Source organism: Dreissena polymorpha, chromosome 4, assembly GCF_020536995.1.
Source record: "Dreissena polymorpha isolate Duluth1 chromosome 4, UMN_Dpol_1.0, whole genome shotgun sequence".
NCBI lineage: Eukaryota > Metazoa > Mollusca > Bivalvia > Myida > Dreissenidae > Dreissena > Dreissena polymorpha.
The window spans coordinates 96,910,676-96,927,272 of NC_068358.1; the positions used below are offsets into that span (position 1 = coordinate 96,910,676).

At 33.7% G+C, this 16,597-nt stretch overlaps 1 protein-coding gene across 3 annotated transcripts in view; it reads left to right on the plus strand.

The window, feature by feature from the left end:
* The window catches only part of LOC127879501 (uncharacterized), a 58,968-nt gene that overhangs the window by 13,187 nt on the left and 29,184 nt on the right, over positions 1-16,597 (plus strand). The window contains exon 1 of one of the 3 annotated variants that reach the window (XM_052426362.1): positions 5,809-5,934. The exons of the other annotated variants lie outside the window; for them this stretch is intronic. The gene's annotated coding sequence lies outside the window, so the exon portion shown is untranslated. Of the gene's footprint in view, positions 1-5,808; positions 5,935-16,597 lie in introns of those variants that run through there. 3 annotated transcript variants of the gene reach the window in all.

Here is a 16,597-nt window from a genome sequence, read left to right on the forward strand (position 1 = left end):
CAAAGAAATTTTACATCTCGGTCATATATCTTTTAAAATTTCGCTAGTTAACATCTGCGAAATTATTAACGCTAAAATCACAAAGTTTACTTCAGACTGCGTAAATGACCTTTATAATTATCTTCGAATAATAAAATTTAAGAAAGAAATAATTGTGTTTTAAGCTAAGGCATAACTGAAAGGATTTCTTTTAAAACAAATACAACAAATTCGGCCTTAAACATTACGTGAAGAATTTTACAGTTAACAGCGTTCTACATGTCACCAATGTAGAACGCTGTTATCTGTCAAATTCTTCAGTACCAAGATGGCGGCGGGGTCACGTGATAGCCAATATGGCGGCGGTCAATTTATCGATTCTGGGATTGTCTATAGCCAAACAACATACGGACAAACATGTAATGGCGATGTGAATAAATGCTTACTCAATATGGTAATGAAAAGTATGGTATATATAATGAACATGAAAAAAAAAAAATAGTTGTACGAATGCTGAGAACAATAACATATGAAAAGTCAAACCAACACGTAGACAACAGAAACTAGACCAACGGTGGTGAGATTACTTTCCGAAATTGTTCAAAAACAACACAACAAAACACACTATACATATATATTTAATACTTATTTTGACTTGGTCTTAGATCAAAGGCCATTGTAGTAATTTAAGCCAGGTTAATAAAAGTCTTCCTATTCTGAAGAACACCCATATTACACCGTGTACATACTCTTTCACTTCTTGAAATATTTCTTTATCGACCTTCTTCAATGGATAGTGATTGTGGAGAACAGCGAAGTCTTGTCAAGAAAATTACATTTACATTATAAACATTTACAACAATATATAAATAGTTTTCAAAATTTGATTTGAATAAACGATAAGTATCAAGTATTGCCAAGTTATCAATATCACTTACCCATACTTTTGAACTGATATCCTTTATACGTTGACATATACAATGAACATCACTAGTAGTTATCTCAGATTTATAATAAAAAATATATACAATAACACCAGGAGAAATATGTTTAGTTTAATGCCCCAGTTAGTAAAATGCATATCAACGTCATCTGAATCTTGCAACATTTTAGTAACTAAGAAATCTGGATTCTGCTTTATTTTGAACCAAACTTTCATGATACGCATCTTTCTCACACACTCTAAATAAAAAGGACCCAGCTCGCCATACACTGCCGCGGAGACAGTTTGTGGTCGAATAGACAATGTCTGTTTTATAAATTGTACAATACTAGTAACTTTCTCTATGTCGGGGCTGGATGGAATCTCAAAATATCAGTACCGTAAATCAATAGGGTAGCGGGCAACGACAACGAGCGAGGCCTAGTATAGTGGAGATAACCCTGGGTTATGGTTAGGTAAGGGTTAGGGTTAGGGGTCGGGTTAGGGTAAGGGTTAGGGGTAAGGCCCTAACCCTAACCCTTACCCTAACCCTCTAACCCCCATGCGCATTACAATACCAGGCCTCGCTCGCTGTCGTTGTCCGCTTCCCACATCAATATTTGCAAAATTATAGCGTTTTTTCAGAGATACTAATAAAATTGTATTCAAGTGTTGTTTAGAGGAAACATTTCTTTAAACGCTTGTTTTGATAAGAATCCCTGCCCGCACTTGAAAAACAAATGCCGTTCGAGGACACTGTAACACCGAGATAAGTAAACTTATTAACTAACTCGATCCATATATTATTATATTTAACATCAATATTGTATTGCCTTTTAAAAAAAAACATAACAACAGTCTTACTGGTTCTCACAGATATGCGCCATTCGCTACAATATTCCATTAACATATCCGAAAGACGCTGGAGTCCCATAAATGAGTAACAGATTTAAGCTGTTTTGTCAGTAAATGGAACGTTAATAGCTTTATGATGTCGAGATTTACATATTCAGGTGAATCATTATACAAATAGTCATAGATATAGTTTACGAACCATATAAATAATAATGGTGATAAAGGCTCACCCTGTTTTAATGATTTCTTTCAAGTTAATTTTGCGAATATTATCGATAGTCTAAACAATGATCGAAAACCCAACCTGGAGTGCAAATAAAAAATTCAAGGTAAAGACCAACAATTAGTTCTTTCCAGTTAATGGAAACAAAGAATTTGTTTATGACAAATGTTACAGAAAGATTGTATGGACTGGTGCTTAAATTATTGAATATTGGTCATGTTTATACGCTAAATAATAATACTGTAAAAGGTAATTATATTTAGTTTGTACTATTAATATTAAATTGAAACGTCAGCCAAACAACACATTATGTAATTATTTATGTTATCTTCTGATATATAAAACATGAATACTTCTATTTTTGACTATTGTTCAATGGACATTGTCCTACGTTTAAGTTACTTATTCGCGGAGATTGTCCAGTGTCCATATAGAAGAATCGTCCTCACTAAGACGCTGTATTTATCCATTGACAAGTCCTTTAATTATATATGTTTGCAACGAAGGTATGTGTCCCAATAGCATTACTTTTCTTTAATTCGATCGCGGATATTAATCGTTCAATTCTAATTGCAACCTAACAGTCAAGTCGATCTCTGTGGCGATTCTGTCTATAGTGTGAGCAAAGTGGAAAATTTCCATCAACAACAAACAATTGGTCTGTTGACGCAGTAAATGGCGCTTTTAACAGAGAATTAGTCAGTCACACAACCAATAGTGGACAGATATGGGTTATTGATAGGTAACATCAATATGCTGTTAACATTTACAACAGTTATGCTAAATTCGTTGATGACTGGTAAAATAAGCAGTAGAAACATTTCTGAAAACCGATACATTACATGAATGAAAATACGTCAAAAATATTAATGTACGTGTAAAACAACAACAACAATAGCAGGTGTTTTCTACAAAACAAAAAGAACACCATTATTGGGTAGTCTAAAATTTGTTTTTTACATTACAACTATTCTTGAAAATGTGTTATCCGGACTAGTCTCGATTATATGTATACAGGTTGAGCGGTTTGTGCTTGTCTCTCATTGCTTTTATTTAAGAAACAATGCCATTATTTAAGGATGCATAATGTGTATATCTTTTTTGTAAGAGCGTTACGCTATTTTTTTATGAGATAATACAACACAATGAGTCACACCCACACAATTAATACACTTTTTTTATAGTACTATAGAACCTTTTTTAGTTTAGTAAATAACCTTACACTTCTGTGGTACGACAGGTAAGCTATTTATCAGTTTGCACCATGATGATAATCAATTTAACTTGTTTTCATTTCATCACAAGAACCCGTCTTTAATCATTCAAAAAGATGTCCTTTTTTCATTGCTACCTCTTAATCCGCAGTTTTCACCTTATATGGAGGAAAATTTCAACTTTCATACTTTTAAGTGTTCAACATACATGGAGACGTCTGAAAATGTGAATAACTCAAGTTCGTCCATTAAACAAATATTGACCAAAACTTGTAGGAATAGCCACATTTAAACGACCATTGATACTCAATGCTGTGGACAGCTTACGTGTTTAGTTACAGACGTGTTTAATATATACTTTGCGCAAAATAGCTGTATGGGAAATAGGTTATTTTAATGAATTTTTCACTACCGACCGCACACGTTTCTGTTCGGTTCTAATAATGAACTTCGCACTATGTTCCATTCATACTTAAAAAAATGTTGACTATTTTTGTGTCTTGTCGTGTTAGTGCGTATACTACGTTGACAATGAGGAGGGGTTCTGGACGGGCAGCAGCTGGGTTGGAGGCAGCTAATGCAAAGTGCCTGTGCATACTCGCATATTAAGCACTGACCTACATTGTCCTTTAGCATCAACAACTATATTTTAAGTTTCTCTTCCCTTGAACATCCATTAATGCCTGCATAGCTGAAATCTGTAACTACCGTAATATGTAATGCAATGTTCGATCTCAAACTTATCAATTAGATATATATATATATATATATATATATATATATATATATATATATATATATATATATATATATATATATATATATATTTAAACATGGGTTGAAATATTGAAGCAAATAGGCCTCATTAGGAGGTAAAAATCCATATCCTGCATGTGGCACAATTTAAGAATAACTTGCATTTTCTATTTTGATCACTAATTTGTTTCTCTTCCGTGCGATATTCGCCGTCGTTAATTGAGATATTGACAGGATAATCGACGCTGTTTTTTATGTGTGCACTTTTCTTCAGGCTTCGACTTTGCAGTTTGCTGTACAACCTTCAAATTGATGTCTTTGATGATACTTTTTTTAAACGTCACTTGTAGTACATTTATAAATTTTTCATTTATCGAAATGCTTGCTTTTCCAAAATAAATTCCTTAATTCAGTTTATTCTAATAGAATACGTAACATTAGATAAAGATTCTACGTCTTCAACAAGGCTAATGAAACATAAGCCATATGGTAAATATGAACAAACGTGTATTTATGATTTTAACAGTCTGACTCAATTTAACTTCCATTAGGATTTCTATCTTATGATAGAATAAAACCGTAAAATCTTGGAATAATCCTCGTGGCATTGACTGATTCGTTTTTGTATGAGATTAGGCTTTTAGAAGAGACTGTCAAAAAGGTTTATCAGATTAGGACATCGGTATATTTCATGAATTTGTTTTTATAAATACATAGAAAACAGAAAAATACAATATATGAATACTAGCATCACACTATTTTGTCTGATTTCATATAACTATGCATTTTCTTTACTTATTAATGCGAGAAGCAATCATCTCGTATGGCAAATGTTGTCTTTTTCGCACATAACATGTCGCAGAGAATACAATACTCCATTAAGCGTGCTAACTGAACAATACACACATATTCAAGTTAAAATGATTTCTTTATTAATTAACGCTTATCGGTGTTTGCTTAGTATCCATTAAATCCTCGAGTCTATTGTTGTACACAATAATTGTAAATTTGGTAAATATTGAATGACAAAACAGTTTGTATCAAATCCACAAACTTAACTGAATGTACCGGTACAACGAATTCATGTTGGGTACCTTACTAAACATATATGTAAATTAAAAATTATCCAATACATACCGTGTAATAAATCTGCAAAATACACTGTAAATTAAGACCTTTGGAGCAAAATATTTAGGAAAATGTCGTATAAATTTCTGTATGAGTTGTTTAGCAAATTAAAGACCCAGGTAAATAGTTGCATAATTATAAACTTCGGCTTTAAGAAAGAATAACAGGATTATAACTCGCGTAAACATGATCACATATGGAAAATTTACCATGTTATTCAACACTGTATTGTTAAATGCAAGTTTTGTCTAAATTTAATGAAAAATAAAGTGTAAACCTAATCCAAACATCTTAGTGACGTTTTGCCTACGATGGATACATATCGTTTCATATCGTATTGTATTGTAATAAAGAGCGACAAACCGTACCAATATGTTATCAGATTCGATCTTATTCTAGATAACAAAAAGACCACGTTTAGTCTTTTGCGCTCTTTTGTATAATTTAGGTCCAGTCGTGGCTCTCAATGTGTAAACCATCAATAAAATCACTTAAGATATCGCAACCGCAATCGTATCGTAACGTAACGTACCGCTTTAATGATTGATAAACGTAGTATAACGTTTAGCGACTTACAAGAATGTACTACTTCGGGGAACTCGATCGTATCGGATCAAGAAACACAATCGGACTCGTTTAAAATGCTTTGAACGGGCCGTATGTATTTGTATCTGAACAGATCAGAACGTGTAAAATCTTGACATATGTAATTGTAAAAACGTAAACATGTCGGAACGGAACGCGAAGAAGCGTATCACAACCTATGTACACACATCACACCGTATCAAAGACGACACTCTAAGAAAATGGCCACTGGCATTCGGCAAGTCGGGATATTCGCAGAGGATCGCTAAACAGTAGGAACACTTATAGTTTATTACTTTGTTAATGTATTGTGTTTGTCAAAAACTCCGTTAAAAAAAGTTACTCACCCAACTCTGAAATATTTGTACGTAAAATGTGTGTGCGATGTTAACAGAAAAAGTATATGTTTGAAATATTATTCGCAAATTAACGCGATTTTGTCTCATATTTGTAGGTTCCAATAATGGGTAACATTTATTGATGATATGATTATATAAAATTGATATTACATTCACGTTATCAAGATTGATATGTGAGCAAACAGAAAACAAGTCAGCAAACACATTTTGCCGCAATATTTTAGAAATATGACAAGTGTTAAGTGATTCTTCTGGTTCGCATCTTTACTCAAGCGGGTGGCCACATGTCGAATTATTTAGTTTCATGACTAAAAGAGGGTAATGCGTGTCAGTGCAACGGGATAAAATCCAATGAAATGCAAACGTACACTTTCTGTCTGACAGGGCGTCATTTGGTAACGTGTTCGACCCCAAGTCGTTCTTAGAATCTGATCCCAAGACAACCTTATATAACCTTAAAGTTTGCCGATTCTATATCCAGGAAACATACTCGACAGGACCTCAATACGACGCCGACTTTCGATTAAAAACGTTACATTATCTAGATTTATCTGTTTCGTAGTATGTTAAATCTTTATTTGGACATTTAAGTTAAGCGTTTGCTTAAATTACTTGAACGATTTCGTTTTCAAATTTAATAACTGCATGTTATGGGAACTGCAATTAAAATAATTAAATGATTAAAATGGGAATTCAACTATTGATTTTACTGAAAGACATTTATTTTTGTAACAATCAATACTGTCTGTCGGGGTTGACAGGACACGGAAACCCAGCTTGTCCGGTAGTGTGTCCAATAACCAAATTCACAGGCGCCGGGAGGAAAAGCCTAGCCGGTTTTTTAAATAAGCGTCAAAATTGATAGTGTTCCAATCACAGACACAAATTAAGCATGATTGTGTTTGTCGTTACCTTGATTTTTACCCTAGCATCTACTTCTATGTATTGGCCTGCACGTGTAATTGCAATAGGAATGGACGTACTAAAACGTTGTGGATTTAAACGACCTTTATGTGTATTTAAATGTCTGGTGATATAGACTATGTTACAAATTGCACATAAGTACTGGATTAAAAATGAACGGAAAGATTTATAGATTTACATACACTGTATTTACAATGGTATTATATTGGGTTTATTATATCAGATCATCTTTAAGTGTCGCTTTCTATTGCATAATAGTGTCTTATCTGGTGGTAAGCCGCATAAAGCCACGAATTGTATGACATAAGGAGCAGCTCGTATTCCTTAAAGGGGCCTTTTCACAGATTTTGGCATTTTTTTAACTTATTCATTAAATGCTTTATATTGATAAATGTAAACATTGGATCGTAAAAGCTCCAGTAAAAAATAAAGAAAAAATTAAATAAAGGAAAAGAACATTGCCCGGAGCAGGTTTCGAACCAGTGACCCCTGGAGTCCTGCCAGAGTCCTGAAGTAAAAACACTTTAGCCTACTGAGCTATTCCGCCGAGTACACATTCTTGACGTATTTTATACCTCATATAAGCAATCTTCGTAGTTTCACAAAATTTAACGACAAAAACAGAACTCTCCAAATTATTCAATCGTTTCGCGTTGCAACGCTTTATAATTTTTAGGTTTTAAAATCGTCAAAAGATGCATATAATGGCTATGTTAGAGCATGGTTAATGTTCAGTATTACTGTTTCCTCACAAATATCATAACTAAAACGAAAACTTACGAATCTGAAACAACTTTTTTCAATTTTGTCAATTTACCAAAGCGTGAAAAGATCCCTTTAAAGGGACAACTATTTAAACGTAAAATTCTCAAAGTCCTTGATTCAGTTTTATTTGATCTTCGTAATAAATAGTGTGAAATGTCAATTCCTATGTAATGCTTTCTTAACTCCCAATTAGAGTCAATTTTATGATACAGCATTGAACGGAAGAAACATCTTACATATACATGTATACTTTTTTGTAATCGAAAGTTTTTTGACGTTCTGTTATAATGTATATCTTCTGATATGATTTTTGTTACGCACATTCAGCTTTGATGTTACGTCATTAATTTTTTTATTAATAATACCACTAATATAGATACTAGGACGTCGCGTCAAAATCAATAACTTTGTGTATAAACTGGAAACAATAAAAATTATTAGCATTTACCATTTCTGTTAACCTATTTTTTATTTTCTGAAAAGGGGTACTCATCGTTGTAAATTGCGATATCAAGTCCGTACTTTGATTTACGACCTTCAATGTAATGTATGTATTTAAAACTCGAAAACGTTTCCTTTTTAAACTTCCTAGTATCGTCAATTTGAACCCACTGTATTTTCTTAACTCTAAATTTGTACTAAGTAATTACCTTTACCAGGAAATATTTATAAATAGCATACGATAAAAGGCGTGGAACGGACCCCACGAAATGATGATCTTAAATTAAAGTCCAATAGACATGCATATAGGCCGTATTGTTCGTATGTAATACGATGCCGCCAGTCCGATTTTATGTTTTAATTATTTGTAAATGTTTTCATTTTGACACATAACAAGTCACTTAAAGATAATAATTGGCACAACGCACGTCTTAATTCGCCATTTTACGTGTTCAGTTTATGATACATGTTTGATTTGTATTAATGTTTAGATAAGAGTGTTTATAAATGAATATTTTTCAGTCTTTGCTTTAAAAACTGACACCTACTGATGGATTTATTTCGTAGTGCAAGCGTTTTAAATTAAATTAAAAGAAAACGAAGATTAAAGACGAACGATTTGTAAAATATTTAAAGTCTATATTACGCTCAAAATCAACGAAAATTTCGTAAAGTATTTCGTATATAAAGTTAACACCTTAACAATAAGTGCTCCTTATAGCAGTAGCCACAATTTCAACGCTAGATGTGGTATGATTACATAGATTTTTGTAGATACAAAATGCTCGTTTTTATTTATTTGTGACCACAATAAATTCCATGCTAATTTCCTGCGAATAGATCTATTCATACGACACAGGAACACTAAAATGGTACCATGTTTAAACCATAATAAAAACAGCATTTTGTATCCACAAACATCAATTTTACCAGACCACATCTGGCGTTGATATTTCGACAATGGCAATAAGGAACAATGAGTTTTAATTGTTTAGCTTTATTTTACGAAATATTTTACGAAATGCTCATTGATTTTGAGTATTAATGTTACTTTAAACAATGATAAGAGACAATAGATTTAGATGCAATAGCGTTCTCTGTATTTTACTTTCTTCTGTTTCAAAACATTAATATCATTTATAAAGCGCTCTCATACACACTAGCCACCAAATTGGTCTCCATAAAATAATGCAAAACGAAATATTCATATAACGGGTCAGATTATGGACGAAATCAAAACATCATTCGTTCTTTGATCTTTTGATCAGAACCTTAAAATCATTTATATGTTGTATCAAATTGAACGCCGCTTGCTTCTTTAGTACTCACTGTCAAGTACTCACACAACCTTTCCGCGTGCGGGGATTGCGGCATTCAAGCCTCGCCCAATCTCGCTTGCTAGGAATGAGAGTGGGTAATAATTACTAGTTTAATCAAGTTGCACACGCTTAATAGTAAAATTGCCAGTTAATAGGTTTGATCGGTAAATTATAAGGTGATTACAACGCAATAAACGATTGGTATTTTAAGGCAGTGTCTGCAAAGAAAGTTTACATTATAGGACCACAAATTATTTTAGTTCTTCACATCAAGTGTGTTCATATTCGACTTAAATTACTGTTCCTTCACTCCTCTGGATGTCCATCAACATCGCATGTATGCGAGCCGCGTGTTTAAATGTGCACTGTGTATATATGAGCCCTCTATCTATATTAGTCTCTATATCTATAGGATGCCTTGTGTGTACATACGGCTCTGTGTCTATATAAACGCTGTGTGTATATGAACCCTGTGCTTATATGAACCCTGTATGTGTATAAACACTGCGTCTATATGAACGCTGTGTGTATATGAACCCTGTGTCCGTATGGGCCCTGTGTGTATGTTAGCTAAGCATTGTGTATATATGAACCCTATGTCTATAAGAACCCTGCGTGAGTCTATGTGAGCCCTGTGTGTATATAAGCCTTGTGTGTATGTGAACCCTGTTTCTATATGAGCCATCTGTGTATGTTAGCACTGTGTATATATATGTCTATATGATGCCTGTGTGTATATAAACCTTGTGTCTATATGAACCGTATGTGTATATTAGCTTTGAGTATATATGCGGTGCTGTTTCATATGCACCCTGTGTGTATATAAACTTTCCATGTATATGAACCTTGTGTGTATATGAGCCGTGTACGTATATCAACCTGTGTATATATCAGCCTTGTGTGTTTATAAGCCTTGAGTGTATATGAACCGCGTTTATATAAGCATTGTGCGTATATGAAGCCTGTGTATATATGACATTTGTTTGCATATTAGCACAGTGTGTATATGAACCCTGTGTGTATATGAACCCTTGTTATATATGAACCCTATATGTATACTATGATTGTATGTATATGAGCCTTGTGTGCATATGAGCCTTTAATGTATATGAGTCTTTCGTGTAAATAAGCCTTGCGTGTATAACAGCGTTGTGTGTATATGAACCCTGTATGTGTATGGGCCGTTCGTGTATATAAACATTGTGTATATATGAGCCGTGTGTATTTGAACCCTGTATGTATATTACCCTTGTGTGTATATGTGTCTTTCGTGTATATAAGCCTTGTGTGTATAAGAACGTTGTGTGTATATGAACCCTTTATGTATATGAGTCTTTCGTGTATATAAGCCTTGTGTATATATGAGCCATGTGTGTGTATATGAACCCTGCGTGTTTATGAACCCTGTGTTTTTATGAACCCTGTATGTATATGAGCTTTGTGTGTTCATGGGCCATGTATATGAGTCATGTTGGTTTTGAGCCTTGTTTGTATATAAGTCATGTGTGTATATGACTCATGTGTGTATATGAGCCTATTGTATATATGAAACTTGTGTGACCAACAAATTTTGTGTTTTTAATGGCGGACGGAGCCGCTCCTGACCAGATTGCAAAATATCTTAGGAGGAACTTAAGCTTTGCTAGCCAAAGCGCCACAGGACCCATTTTTGCATGAGGCGGCACTGAAAGTGTTGTTTGAATGTGTCGAAAGAAGACTGCGTTTTAATAACATATTGAAATACTATATATTTCGATGGTGCAAAAAATAAAGTCATAGTAAGCCATGTGAGGAAACATATGATGTGATCCCCCATAGTATGATTTTTATTTACGAACATGTACATGTACGTTTGGTTTAAATATACGCGTACTTGACAAAACATTTCATGCCGTTAATATGCGACTAACAAGTGACAAAAAAACTAAAATGTTTACCCTTTTATTAAATAATTATTTAAAGAAAGTATTATTCTACTGTTTTTAAAAGTCAGGATATTTAATGTCAGAGTTTTCGATCGCCAAAATCGCCAATGGCGATTGAATCTTTCAGCTGGCGATTAAAGTTGAAAATTAAAAAAAAAAGGCGATTGTCAAAAAAATAAGTTTTCTCTACACATGTATCGGTGTTCCCTACTTTAAAAGAGCACTCGGAAGTACTTTTACGCGTTGTCGCCATAAACGCCCCATGTGGTAATAGATAATCCACTGATAAGAAAGTAAATGGTGAGCAATTGAATCCATATGTCGATTGACAATAACCTTTTAAAAAAAGTAACGCGGTAGCAATTTTATTACAGTACATGTATATTTCATCACATTTATTCATTAATCTGATCAACACCGTTTTCTATATCCAAGTGATGTGTTGTTTCAAGTCCCCTCGTACGCATCTACAAAGTACACCATTAACCCATTTTTGCCTAGTGGTTTCTCCTATCCTTCTAAATTGGATCAATTTATTTCCAAAATAAAGGATGTCTGTTTATTTCTATATTTAGAATATTTCTTACAGAAATTCCTTTAAGCAAACAGCGAAGACCCATATGAGACGCCGAATCATGCGGCGTCTCATCTGGGTCTACGCTGTTTGCCAAGGTCTTTTTTCTAGACGCTAGGCATATATGGGTTAACTATACATACACGACAAAAAAAACGAGTTTTAATAAGATCGCGAAATTGTTGCTGTTGTCTGTCAAATCTGTTGCGTGTTGCAACAGACCATGTGCTGTAACTTAATATAGACGTGGGACTCAGCAAATGTATAATTTTATGATGATTTTTTGTTATCGATTTTCATTCACACGATGTGAAAGTATTGATGCATTGCAACTATAGAAAAATACGTCAATTTACCACTTATAAATTGCATTATATGATACGTTCGTAAAAATATTGTTGACGCAGGGGAGGGGGCAGAGTAGAGGAGTTACACGTTACTGTCAAATGTTTGTACAACACTATGTGTAGAAAAATGGAAAGCAGACCAATTGTTAAAAAATGGGTTAATTCTGTATGTTGCCTTTTGCAATTATTTGGATTTCAATATTAATGGCCAAATCAAAACGATGGCGATGATAAAATATGTTTGTCTATGGTAAAGTTGCGATAACCTGACCAATTTTTATAAAACTGGCAAACTGAGTTAAATAATTCGTCTAGAACTAGGACTTATGTAACATTACCAAACAGGTACAAAAACAAACAAGTTTAGATGTGTCTTAAGTAGACTTCGTTTATCTTCACATAGACTGAAAGTTGAGGCCGGGAGAAAGCTTGGAGTGGCAAAAACCGACTCCAATTCCGTATTAGGATTTACATTTTAATAGTTGTCATATGCTCGAAGATGAATATCACTTTGTAATTGAATGTAAACAATAAACAGAAATAAGAAATGTGTACATTGATTACTACTTTTGGAAAAAGCCATATATGTTTAAATTTATTGAATAAATAAAATCCGAAAATGCTCAAACCAATAACAATCGTGCATTAAATGTGAACAAAGCCTTTAAACTAAGAGACTTGTCTAATATCCAGTATGATTATCCTTAGACAATTAGAACACATTTGTACTCAACCATTTTATGTAGATTAACATGATAACAAGGACAGACCTCTCGCTTATATTTTGTATATGAAAATGTACTTTATTTTTATACATTTTACTAGCCACTTGACCACTCGTTTGTTATATACATAACATTCATGTGATGTATACTCAAGGACAAGTGTCTGTTGTATAAACAATAAACTGTCAATACATAAAAACGAATAAAAATGAAAAATAAATAAAGCCTTAAATTTCCGGCGAAAAATATTAAATATGTTTTATGTTGTTTGCTTGAAAATTTAACATTACGCTCATTGATACCGATACATTAATTATAAGTATGTTCTGGTTTAATCTTTGTTAAACTCACAACAGGTACACTCATATATAAAGAAAATAAGCTAATGATGTGGGTCGTCATCATGACGCTGAAACTTGGCTACTACTTTTTTCCTTACCGTAAAATTAATCCGATGATTTATTGTATGTGAAATATTTAACATTTAAACGACCCTTGATACTCAATGCTGAGAACAGCATAAGTTTCAAGTTACAGATGTTACCATTTTTTACTTGCGCAACAATAAGAATATAAATTATTTGAATAAATGTGTAATTATATACCGCGCACGTTTCTGTTGAATTCAGAAATGAACTTCGCACTATAGAGAGATGTTCTTTTTACATACTCGCATATTTTTCACTGACCTTTATTGTCTTTAGCATCAACAACTATAATTTGTTCTGTGAATGTTAAAATAGTTCGTAAATCTCATTATCTGCAAAAAAAACATCGCAATGCCTGGATTCAGTATAATTTGAGCTTTATGACAAATTGTGTGTTTATTTAAGGCAGTGCCCCAGATAAGCTGCGTATCTGCGTCTTTCACCCTATTAAATTGCTTAAAAAAGCAAAGAAACACAATATCATGCGTATTTAAAACGCAAAAGGTTTTACTTATACGCAAATTCGTCAAATTTGATGCGTACAATACAATAGCTTCGATCGAAAATGCTTTGCTCATTTTCGGTATTTTCTCTTTGGAATTATTATCGTAATGGGGCGACGCTTTCATTCAGCATGCGCCTGGTTGACGGAGCAGGAAAAGTCAAAGTTATCCAAACTCTGCGGTCTAGATTTTAATTGTTAAATAAAGCGTCCGACCAAATTATTGACGACGACATAAATCTGACTTAATCCGTCGTTCATTGTGCATGTCTTTGTAAAGCGTCTGTACTTTCAGCTTCTATAACGGTGCGAAATAAAAAGTCTAAGAGGGGTCGAAAGATGTCCGCGATTGTTGCGCCAAAATATCAGTCGATCGCAAACGTTTTCGAACAAAGAAAGCAAAAGCCCATAAGTGCCGATTCATTCGTGTTATCATTTTTTTAGTTAAACGTTTATATTATGCACAGTTTCAAAGATATAAGATGTTATGAAACATCAGTTTATTAAAGTAAATGTTGAAACAGTTTTATTGAATCAATACAAGTGTGCAGCTTCAACAGAAGTAAAGCGGCACTGGTTTTATGGTATGCATTTTTATATCTCATTTCACCCTATTTCAAGAATGAAATCACCCTATTTATCAAAATCAATGGGTGAAAACCCTAATTCCCAAATAATTATCTGGGGCACTGTTTAAGGTCATCTTATCTTAGGATTAGTCTAATGTCAGTGCGTTGTATAACTCGAGATATGAGCCTAATGTCAGTGCGTTGTATAACTCGAGATATGAGCAAAATCTATGGATTGTTCACAGACGAGTATTTGACAATGTGTGTTATCATTTGAAAATTCTTAATTATTTGTATTTGTACGCATCCAATTTGTAACGGACGTAATTCGATTGATTGTTTTCTTAAATATGAAAAGAAATATTTTTAGACAGAAAAATGTGTCGTCAAGATACGCAAACATATACATTTTATATACTATCCACGATTAATGCAAGAAAAAAACTACTTAGAATAAAACTTTCAATAACCTTATTTTAAAAAATGACGTTATGATTGGTACCAACTTTATTTAAACCGAACATTTATTACAGACTTCTACAAAGTAAATCGTCACAGTAAAATATTTTTACAATACAAGTTATCATTGTATTACCAATATCGTGTTTTAATCTAGTGATTACGGTGGCATAAAGGGGACCTAGGCAATATTTTATTTAACAGTCTTTATGACGTGCGCACGTCATAGCTATGACGTGCGCACGTCATACAGTTGCATAAAGGGGGCATAGGCAATATTTTGTTTGACGTCATAGCTATGACGTGCGCACGCGATAGACATGACGTGCGCACGTCATAGTTATGACGTGCGCACGTCAAGGCTATGACGTGCGCACGCGATAGCTATGACGTGCTTACGCCATAGTTATGACTTGCGCACGTCATAACTATGACGTGCGTCATAGAAATAGTTAAATAATATAACATAGGAAATATTTTATTTAACTATTTCTATGACGTGCGCACGTCATAGTAATGACGTGCGCACGTCATAACTATGGCGTGCGCACGCCATAACTATGACGTTCGCACGTCAAAGCTATGACGTGGGCACGTCATAACTATGACGTGCGCACGTCATATCTATCGCGTGCGCACGTCATAGCTACGACGTGCGCACGTCATAGCTACGACGTGCGCACGTCATAACTAAGACGTGCGCACGTCATAGAAAATAGTTAAATAAAATATTTCCTATGACCCCTTTATGCCGCCGTAAGTGATAGCATAGCAAGCAGCAGAATTGTGTGGTATGACCACTTGTCCGCGATATGAAACCATTTAAAAATTGTTAAAAGGCAATTACATTATAAGTTTCTCTTTCTCAGAACATCCATTAATGCTTGCTTTATTTCAATTATCATTTGACGCTACATACGGCTTAGATGAAATTTATAAATACAGTAATATGTTATGTTATGTAATTTTCTATTCCACAATTATCCATTTTTTAATACATTTATATAAAGTATTGAAAGATTGATGAAAATATGCTTCAATAAGAGGTTGTCAACCATTTCTTGAATGTATCAATGGGTTACAATTTAGAATAACTTGCATTTTCTATTTTTATCTCCGTATTTTGTTTTTCTGCTGTGCGTTATTCGCCGTCCATACTTGAAAATAATCGACGCTGTAATCTTCATGCGCACTTTTCTTCAGCCTTCAATTTTGCAGGTTGGTATACAACCTTCAAATTTATGTGTTCGTTGATACTATTTAAACGTAACTTGCAGTGCATATAATTATTTTAAATATGTTGAAATGCTTGCTTATTCAAAACAAATTCCTTGATTCGGTTGATTAAAATAGTATTCAAAACATAAGATATTTATTCCACGTCTTCGAGGTTCAAAACATAAGATGGAGATTCTACGTCTTCGAGGTTCGAATTCAACGAACTCAAGGCTAGTGAAACATAAGCCATATGGTAAATCTGAACATACATGTAATTATGATTTAAACAGTCTGACTCAATTTAACTCCCATTAGCATTTCTATCGTATGCTTGAATAAAACCGCAAAATTGAAAATCTTGGAATAAGCCTCGTGACATT